The sequence below is a fragment of the Henckelia pumila genome, chromosome 3 (genome assembly GCF_033568475.1).
Source record: "Henckelia pumila isolate YLH828 chromosome 3, ASM3356847v2, whole genome shotgun sequence".
Lineage (NCBI taxonomy): Eukaryota > Viridiplantae > Streptophyta > Magnoliopsida > Lamiales > Gesneriaceae > Henckelia > Henckelia pumila.
Genome location: NC_133122.1, coordinates 53,201,398 through 53,212,720, shown reverse-complemented (window position 1 = coordinate 53,212,720; position 11,323 = coordinate 53,201,398).

Below are 11,323 nucleotides of genomic sequence, written 5' to 3'. Positions count from 1 at the left end.
CCGGATACTGTGCCTATCTCTAAGGCACCGTATCGACTTGCTCCTACAGAGATGAGAGAGTTGAAGGAGCAGATTCAGGAGCTGTTGGAGAAGGGCTTTGTTCGCCCTAGCTTTTCTCCATGGGGAGCTCCAGTGTTGTTTGTGAAGAAGAAGGACGGCAGCATGAGATTGTGCATTGACTACCGAGAGCTCAACAGAGTCACAGTGAAGAATAAGTATCCGCTACCGAGGATAGAGGATTTATTCGATCAGTTGCAGGGAGCTTCGGTATTCTCCAAGATCGATCTGCGATCTGGTTACCATCAGCTGAGAGTCAGAGATTCAGACGTGTCTAAGACTGCCTTTAGGACACGATATGGGCACTATGAGTTCTTGGTGATGCCCTTTGGGTTGACCAATGCTCCAGCAGTTTTTATGGACCTCATGCATCGTGTCTTCCAGCCGTATCTAGATCAGTTTGTCATTGTATTCATTGATGACATATTGATCTACTCGAGGAGCATTGAGGAGCATACACAGCATTTGCATACAGCCTTGCAGACTTTGAGAGAGCATCGACTGTTTGCAAAGTTCAGTAAGTGTGAGTTTTGGTTGGAGCAGGTGGCGTTTCTAGGCCACATTATTTCTAGGGATGGGATTGCAGTGGATCAGTCCAAGGTGCAGGCAGTGAGGGATTGGGGGATTCCAAAGAATGCTTCGGAGATTCGTAGCTTCTTGGGTTTAGCAGGATACTATAGGAAGTTCATCAAGGGTTTTTCCTCTATTGAAGTACCCTTGACTTCCTTGACCAAGAAGAACGCGAAGTATAGTTGGAGTCCAGATTGTCAGAGGAGCTTTGATCAGCTGAAGGATGCACTTACTTCAGCACCGGTGTTAGCTATGACAGTGCCACATGAGGAGTTAGTGGTTTACACCGACGCGTCCAAGCTTGGGTTGGGCGCAGTACTTATGCAGAGTGGCAGAGTTATCGCATATGCGTCGCGACAGTTGAAGATTCATGAGCAGAACTATCCGACGCATGATTTGGAGCTTGCAGCAGTGGTATTTGCGTTGAAAATCTGGAGGCACTATCTGTATGGCGAGAAGTGCAAGATTTTCACGGACCACAAGATCCTCAAGTACTTCTTCACCCAGAAGGAGTTGAACATGAGGCAGCGCAGATGGCTTGAGCTTGTTAAGGACTATGACTGTGACATTAGCTACCATCCGGGTAAGGCTAATGTGGTGGCAGATGCTTTGAGTCGGAAGTCGTCAGTGGTATCATGTTTGACTGTACAGTTACCACTACAGACCGAGATTCAGAGATTTGGTTTGGAGTGCTATCCGAGTGGCCATGCACCGAGCTTGTCAGTGTTGACGGTGCAGCCAGTTCTGCGAGATCGGATTAGAGAGGGACAGTCCACTGATGAGGAGCTACAGCGATGGAGACAGAGAGATGAGGCCAGAGGTAATCTCTTGTATACAGTGGAGGATGGCATCGTTCAGTACCGTGGGAGGATGTGGGTACCGAACGTTGATCAGTTGAGAGCCGAGATTCTAGCAGAGGCTCATGCATCTCCGTACTCCATTCACCCCGGGAGTACGAAGATGTACCGAGATTTGCAGTTATTGTATTGGTGGCCCGGGATGAAGAGTGACATCGGGAGAGTGGTGTCAGAGTGCTTGACTTGTCAGCAAGTCAAAGCAGAGCATCAGCGTCCAGCAGGACTTCTTAGACCTCTCCCTATTCCGGAATGGAAGTGGGAGAATATTACGATGGACTTTGTGGTTGGCTTGCCGAGGAGTGCCAGAGGTTGCACAGCGATTTGGGTGATTGTGGATAGACTCACCAAGTCAGCTCATTTCTTGCCGGTGAGGACTAACTATACTTTGACACAGTATGCAGAGCTTTACATTAGAGAGATTGTTAGACTGCATGGCATACCAGTGTCTATTGTGTCAGACAGAGATCCGAGATTCACATCTGCGTTTTGGAAGAGTCTGCACACGGCTATGGGGACTAGGCTTCTGTTCAGTACAGCATTTCATCCCCAGACAGATGGTCAGTCTGAGAGAGTGATCCAGGTTCTCGAGGATCTTTTGAGAGCTTGTGTCATCGATTTTCGAGGATCTTGGGAGACTAGACTGCCATTAGTGGAGTTTACCTATAACAACAGCTTTCAGTCGTCTATAGGTATGGCTCCATATGCAGCACTTTATGGGAGGAGATGCAGATCTCCGGTGCATTGGGATGAGGTTGGTGATAGGATTTTGTTGGGTCCGGAGATTGTGCAGCAGACAGCTGACATTGTGACGCAGATTCGAGATAGGATGAGGACCGCGCAGAGTCGGCAGAAGAGTTATGCAGATGCCAGACGACGCGATTTGGAGTTCGCAGTAGGTGATCACGTATTCTTGAAGGTGTCACCTATGAAGGGAGTAGCGCGTTTTGGACGGAGAGGCAAGCTTAATCCGAGATATATAGGGCCATTCGAGATCTTGGAGCGAGTTGGCACGTTGGCCTATCGTTTAGCTCTACCTCCAGGGCTAGCGGCAGTGCACAACGTTTTCCATGTATCCATGCTTCGGAGATATGTCTCCAACCCGTCGCATGTGTTGGATTTCGAGCCCTTACAGTTGCCACCAGATCTTGTTTACGAGGAGAGACCAGTGCGGATCTTGGCTAGGGAGGAGCGGAGGCATAGGACGCGGGTCATACCGATGGTCAGAGTTCAGTGGCTGAATCACTCGGAGGAGGAAGCTACTTGGGAGACCGAGGAGGATATGAGGACTCGCTACCCGGAGTTGTTCGGGTAAGTACTTTAATTTCGAGGACGAAATTCAATTTAAGGGGGGGAGGATTGTAACACCCGGTATTTTTAATTACGTAAATCCGCCTGCATAATTAGGATATTTAATTATTTAAATTTATGATTTATGGGTTAAATAATTATGTGAATTATTTATGCATGATTTAATTTATTTCTAAGCATTTAACCCATAATTAGTGATTTTTATGATTTTTAGTATTTTTACTATTTGATCGCGTAGACGGGACCGTGGACGGACGAGATGACGACTTTCCACCCAAATTATTTTATGAGCTTTTTTAGAGCCTTAAAATAGTATTTTGAGTTTTATTATCTCAAAATTTTAAGTATTTAATTTTATTTAATTTTTGGAGTCCATTTTTATCCAAAATTAGCCAAAATATTGATTTTTTAGTATTTTTAAAATTCCCTTAATTTATAATTTCGGGATTTTCATATGTTTAATTTAAATTATCAGATTTTAACTTTAAAGTTAGAGTTTTAAAATTTATATTTTATATTTAAACCTTTTAATTATCCTAAAACCTATTTTAATTAAAACAAAACCTAATCTACCCAACCCTACTAGCCGATCACTCTTCTTCCCCCATCAGCCGTCACCCTCACCTCTCAGCTCTTCATCATCGGCCATCACCATCCAAGAAGCTTTAGCCGTGAGTTTCTAGCTCGTAGTCATCCCGTCGTCGCCCCGTCGTCCCGAAGCCCGTCGTACACGCTTTTAGCTCTACAAATCGGTATTAAGGCATGATTCTTTCTCCTAATTTCGTGCCATATCAGTATATTACGTGTGTGTTGTGGGTGCATCAAAAACTATTAAGAAATTTTCAGAAAATCTATTCGGTGTTGGTTGTATGCGTATTGTTCTTTGGTTTCTTATCATGTTCACCATTTTTTTTAACATGGATCGGTCCAGGATGGTTGCTGATGGTTCGTGGGTTCTGTTAGTGTCATTAGAGTCGAACCATGGCAGGGCTTGGGGCTGAGAAGGGCTAGGCCGATCAGGTTGTGGTGGAATGTGCAGATCGGCGCAGGGGAAGGGTTTCGTGGAAGGGACCCGTTCTCTCCTTCCTTGGTCTGCATGGAGTCGGGGTAAGGGTAGGGCTAGGACCGCCCAGATGTGGGCTACATCTGGGCGGCGGCGCTCCGGCCAGGGGCGGCCGGAGCTGGCCGGCAGCAGGCCAAGAAGGCCTGCTGCTCACGGCCGCAGCCGAGAAGAGGTAAGGGGGTTCGGGTTAGGGTTTAGTCTGGACCTGGGTCGGGTCGGAGTGTCCGGGTCGGGTCAATAAGTTAGTGGGTCGGGTTAAGTGAGTCCGGGTCCGGGTTTGGTGGGCCGGGCTCGAGTCTTTTTATTTTTAAAATATTTAATGAATTAATGGGTTTTTGAGTGAATTTAATTGAAATAAAATTATTTGGACTCCCAAATAATTTTATTTGGACTTTTAAAATTTTAATTAAATTAGTCCATTAATTTTATGGGCTTTTGGGCCCATAAAGGTTAATGGGCCAGTCTTTGGGTTTTTGGGCCCAATGGGCCAGTTTAAGTGTTATTGGGCTTAGTGTAATTTTAATGGGCTTAATTAATTTAATTGGGCTTAAAGTTTAAGATATTGGGCTTAAGTACGTTAATGGGCCAAGTCTTAAGTTAATGGGCTTGAGTGTAGGGCCAGCAGTCCAGAACCATCCATGAGAAAATTGCATGTGTCCTGATTATATATTTAATTATTTTTATGCATTTAAGTTATTTTAAAATTTATATGTTAGTAAGAAAATTAAATTAAATATATATGAAGGACACACAATTTATTTAAGTACATGCATTCATGAAATCAATTTTTATGCTATGATTGAAATTCTACGGTTGAGCAAATAAAATATTTTAGGTGGAAATTGAAGTAGTGTGGCCATTTATGTATGGACAGTTTCTGTCATTTATGTATGGGCAGTTTCTGCCATTTATGTATGGGTGGTTCGCCACCAGCCTCGTACGATGGTTTCTTAGACTGATCAGTCGCACTATAAGTATGGGTCACACCTACGGATAGGACCATTCGATGTTAAGAAAATAAATGCTCAACAACTCAAGTATGTATGTTATGTATTATGTATTTATGTTTATTTAGGTAAGTTATGTTATGTAATTTTTAAGCATGCTCATTCATGTATATGTATGTATTAGTATTAAAGTGTTTTAAATTATTTTGAACCCTTGTTAGTATGCATGTTGGGCCTCTAGGCTCACTACACTGATATGGTGCAGGTGAGTACGTAGAGGAGCAGGTTACTCCTACCGGTGGTGAGGATGTATGAGCAGCGCTGCAGTAGCCCCGTGACCGTGACAGCTTCTGAGTCACCGTGCATGATGTCATGTGAAACATTTTATTATATTTTCAGTGGTTGAGGTTTATGGGAATATTTTATTAAATATTTTTAGTGCATGCACACATTTTAATTATTTTATTTATGCAGTATATTTTAATTATTGTTTTGACTCAGATAGTTATTTAAAAGAATGCATTTTTCTTAAGTATTTAATTGTGTATTTATTTTAAATATTTTATCCTGTGCATATATGTATGGGCATATATGTAAAGATTTTATTTAGTAGTTTATAAAAAAAAAAAAAAAATTTCCGCATATTTATTTATTATAGAGTTAGGGTCGTTTCAATTTCTATCCCACCATGCCAAAGGATGCTCATTATAACTTTCTTTGAGCCTCTTTTTGACATCTTCAAGGGATACCTTATTTTCTAACTCTATATCTCTATGATTTAGAGTTACCTTGAGAAGCTCCATATCCTCGGTTTGGAGTTCTTGTTCTGTTGTTATTTTCAACATGGTTTCTCCAAACCTTTTTGGATCTTTTATTTTTGGGTGAAAAAGTTGTCCCTTATCACCACGCTGGCTACAAAATATTATCGGCAATTGTCGATAAAAAGCAACTTTGAGTCTTTGAACGATAATTTTATGATCACAAATTGTAGTGAACATAAGTCTTCTTGACTCATTGTCTTGTGTGTACTTCTTAAACATTTGTAAGAAGTTATTTCCTAACAGGATATCAGCTCCTGTATCATGGAAATAGATTGGTGGTGTCTTTACCTTGTACCAAAGTGTCTGACCTGCTCCTCCTATAAGGATCTCTGCTTGTTTTATTCCTTTGCAAAGAATTAAAATTCTTCGAGAGAAATCTCGTCCAGCAATTTTTGGCAAATCTTCTTTACATTTTTCAGGGAAGACTCCTCTTTTTGCTGTACAAATTCCTGCTCCCGAATCAATATAAGCTGCAAAGTATTCAGCCTTATATTGTTCATACAACATCCCTATCGGAATGTATATGGAGAAAGGACTTGTTGTCATTTTTTAAAGGGATTACTAAATGGTCCTGCCATTTTTAATAGACTGTGTTGTAACTCAGTAATCCGATTAAGACTATTCACCTTTAGTCTTCCTAAGGCTTCAGAAGGTAGAGTATGGTTACTCCTTTCTACTTCTTCAATGCGATCTAGTAAATCATGTTCATGACTTACTAATTTCAACAGCTGCTTCTTCCTCTGTTTGTAAACAGAGTTCTCGAATCTAATTAAGGGATTGTCCCTTATCCAATTCTCTTGGTTTTCCATTTCGTAGAATTCTTATTGAATCCTCCAAGTCTTTTCTTTTGCCATGAACTCTATTCCTTTTTCAAGGCGTTTCCATGGTTTATGGTCCTCCAGAAACTCTAGGCCAAGAATGAGTTGATCCACTTCTTTTCCTGGAATTCCACATATTTGAACTTCCAATTCTCCAATATTTATCAATCCTTGGTAAGTTTCTTTTTCATGTTGTTCCAAATAGTAAATCGAGTTACAAGGGAACTGGTTCCGATGACTTGTAATATCGAATACTATTTTTACTTCTTTCCATCCTTCTGGAGATCTAAGTTTTCCTATTATAGAAAACTCTTTTTCTTCTGGTGGAATTTCTTGAATAGGAGATTTATCCCATCTCCTACTTGTCATTCGGTTTCCTTGAAAAGATAACCTTCGAGGTTCTATTTTAAGGTCTCTGTATAGAACCGGTCTGTCTTGGATTTGAATGTCTGTTTCCTGAATTAAAGGAAACTCGATTCTTTCTGGGTATATTGCATGAGCAACTTTCCCAAAGATCTCTGGAATTTCAATGAACTCATTTCTAATAAATAATTCAGAATGATGAGTATTAGAAAGAACATATGAAATTTGATATGTAATAGAATATGGTCTATTACCTTCCTTCATTAGTCTCTTTTCCTTGAAGTTTTGATGCAACGTCAAGGCTCGACTAAAGTCCCTGTCAGCTAAATTGTAGGCTATTCTTGGATAGATAACTCCTACAATTTTTCCTGCACAAAGATTTCCTGAGATAGTAGCCAGGACAGCATCTTGAATATTCCCCATTCTTTTATCGCATACTACGATATCTATGGGTGAATCTATTCCTTCTTTAAAAGTTGTCTTGATCATTATTTGGATTGCTCCAATATGAATCCAAGACGTCGTCCTTGCTACCTCACCTTTCAACTTTTGCAATTCCTCTCTTATTTCTTCAAAAGGAATTAACTACATCTCTATTTGATTACTTGTTAACTCCATGGGGATTTCCATTTCCCTTCTGGATACTTTGTAAATCAAATTATGTCTTCTTTGTCTAAGCTCTAGGTTGCCTAAGACTCTTTCTATTTGTTCTGCCGAAAATCCATGGTACTTTTGTAACGTTGGATTTTCTCTCATAATCCTTTGGACCATATTATGAGATATCGTGGTTTGGCTAAAGAATCCAGCCAAACTTTTATGTGTTTCATGCCGAAACACTTCTTCTTTATTCTGATTCTGATTCTGATCCATCCTCAGAATCTTCTTGACTAAACAATATCTCTTCTTCGTATATGCTTTCATCTGAGGGGATATCCTCAAATTGATATACTTGGACTAGATCTTGAAAGAAGACCGCATCATCCATATCTGGTGTTGCTTCAAAGAGTTTAACTCTTTTTTTCTCGTTTTCTGGACAATTTGTAGATATATGTCCTCTTGCTCCACATGTCCAGCAGTTGCAATTCTTGAAACTTTCACTTGCTCTTGTATGAGTTCTTCTGAAAGTTCTTCTTGATGGTGTTCTTCCCCTGCTTTGTGATGAGCTTGTTACTGGGGATGTTCTTGTAGGTCCACTTCTTCTTCCTGACCTATAAGGTCTGGCCTTTTGTTTGGACCAAAATGTTCTTGGTTTTCAAGAACTTCTCATTCTTTTATTGTAGGGATTACTTCTGAATTTCTTTCTTTTAAATCTCTATGATCTGTTTCCAATGATCGTTTGAAGATCATTATCTTTACAACATAAAGGTGTACGTTTATTTTTACCCCTTATTTTCTTGTAGTTCTTCTGTAATGCTGCCATATGGCACCATTCTGCCAATTTTCCTTTCAAAAGGACGCGCGTCTTGCCAAAGTGTCAAGATGACCTGGAACGTATTCTTTAATCAGCATTTCTCTCCAGGGACTTGGCATTTTTTGCGAAAAATAGCTGAATAGCTACATTTTTCTCGACTCCTGAATTCCATATGTATTTAGTGAATAACATAATGTATTCATCAACTAAACAGATATCATGTAACTCGAGGCTATACAGAGCTTGAGTATATCTTCTTTTTTTTTCTGTATCTTGATTGTTGAAATAGTCTATCCCTATGAATTGTGCTTTAAATAGGGTGGTCATTCTTTCTCCAATTTCGCTAAGGGATTCTCCTGCTAAGATTGATTCCTTCGTATCTGGCATAGTCATCTCCCAAGAAATCTTGACAGATCCCATTAGACTCATTTCTAGAAGTTTGATGAATCCTTCTTTATTGAGATCTAATGTCCCTGCTGCAATTCTCATAGCTGACGTCCAATCATCTATAAGATCTTCTCTATTTTTGAGGTCCAAAACATCAAGGTTTAACATAACCCCGTAAGGATGTATTGGATCTAAAACAGTTTTTCCGTAAGGAGTTTGATGAAGTGGGATTTTACTCCTTCTTGATCTGGTTCCTGCTGGATGTGAATTTTCTCCAACCTGAAACTCACTATGTGGTTCTTCTGTTTTAACCGCATATCTTGGGGGATTCCCTATGGGTTGTTCACCCTCAGGAGAGTTCATTTTTAGATCTACTACTTTGAGATTCGCAAAAGAATCCGCGAGATCTTGTAGATCCTCGAGATTTAATCTCTCTAAAGTAGTCATCAGATAGTGTTTTTCTCTGATACTGCTTTTATAAGATTAATCATCCTTTCATCATCAGTTAAAGGTTTTTGAACCATTTTGGTTTTACCTTTCTGATGTAACAACGGTTCGGTACCAAATGAGAGTGGTAACCTTCCTCCTGTATTTCCTTTTCTAGAACTTGAAGTTTGTTCTAGATTTGTGATTTTAGTTTGAAGATCCTTTAGGGTTACAAGAATTTCTTCTTGTTTCTTAAGGATTCCTTCAATCTGCCGAGATATTTCATACAGCTGATTGCTGTAATATTGTACCGTCTTTTGAATTTCTCTAAGATCTCCGGAGAGTTTAGAGGAATCTGGGGTAATTTCTAAAAATTGAGAGTTAGAAATCATCTTTCTGTCGTAAGTAATCTATTGTGAACAGATTAACTTGTTTATAGGATTTCAAACCTTCGTTTGAAGTCATCTTTTGTAAAAAATCTTCTCCTCAACAAAGAAAAGTATGAGTTAACGAATAATATTAAGTCTGAATATTTAACCTAAAGCTCTGATACCATTTTTTGCACATAATTCTTTGTTCCAAAATAAGCATTAAAACATGAGATAGAAGTACAGAGATCTTTAGATATAAGTATAAAACCTTCAGATCTAAGCACAAAACAACCCATATTGAGTACAAAATTAAATATTAAAATAATCAAGTTTTGTGGTCCTTAGGGAGTGCAAAGAAAGAATCTTTAAGGGAGGGAGTTGGGAGAAAGAAAGGTTGGGTTTGGGGATTTATTCATAATTGACTCTTAATATAAAGGTTGCAGCTTTTCCATTTTATTCATCTTCAATACTTATTAAAGCCTTAGCACCGAATATATGTCTCTAAAACTAAATTTCAAGCTATTTTTAGGGTTATAGTTGACATTGTTTGGTTTGATGTATTATTAATCCATGTATAACTTATCTCAATCAATTTCGTCTTATTTTCGTCATATTTTTTTTATCTATTTATTAATTAATAATTTTACATCAATTAAATCAAATAAATTATAATCTATCAATCAAATCAAATAATGTATTAACTATTTTTTCTTATTTATTTTTAATTTACATTATATTGCTTATCAATGGATTACTTATACTATCACTCAAACCAAATGGTGAGTGTACTATTCAATATTCAAGAGTATATCTATATAACATGTGAGGTTATTTACAAATCAATATCCAACAAGTATAGATAAATATATAGTATTAGGTGAATGGTTAAAAATACATCTCATTTCCCATTTCTAAGATTCTCATACGTAAATGGTATCGATTAATTTCCTAAAAAATATTATGTATGTATGGATTAAAACTGAAATTTTATGCATTGCACCCACAAAGATTCATCCTATCGAATATTAAAATCTTCGATATATTTATCATGATACCAAACATTATCAGAGTAATTTTTTGTGAAAAAAACTCACGGATAATGATATGTAAGACGATTAACTATGTCCATATTTATATTTAAAAATAATATTTTTTTATATAAAAAATAATATTTTTTCACGAATAACTCAAATTAAAGATAACGTCACACAAAATTAACCCGTGATTTCACAAAAAAAATTTCGAGCCGATTATACATGGGGCATGAATAATCAACATATTAACATATAATTAAAGGGAGTTGATATTTACACTCCACCTTGTGTTATCTATACTCAATTCCATGTATAAAATATGTGTCCAATTTAATCACGTGTGAAGTGTAAATAACAAAAAATGGAGTGTAAATATCAAGTTCTATAATTAAAATATATCAATTTGCATTGTGACTTGAAATGCATAAGATATGACTTGAAATAGATTAAGCAAAGTCCAATTGTATAAATATTTGTCATGCATATTATAATTACCAGCTTTTCACCATCCAATGTCAATATCAAATACAGATATAATCCCTAAAAAACAAGACATCCACATATATATGACACCATACATTGGATACATCCATAATATGGATTAGCTAGGCCACCACACCTTCCAAGTATTCAATTACTACCCAAAAAAAAAACAAATATTTTTCATATGTATGATAATGCTGTGTGACTTTAATAATTATTGAAAAAATATTTTTGAACAGTGTCTTAAATTTAAGAAGTGGTACTTCGTCATCAAGCATTGACAGAAACAGAAAAGGAAACTGAAATCGACGTGTGGAATCACACAAAATGCTGAAAATGTAATCGCACCCTTACATTGACTTCCACGATGGCAGCTTACTTGGTCAAACATATTTAAATGTACTTCC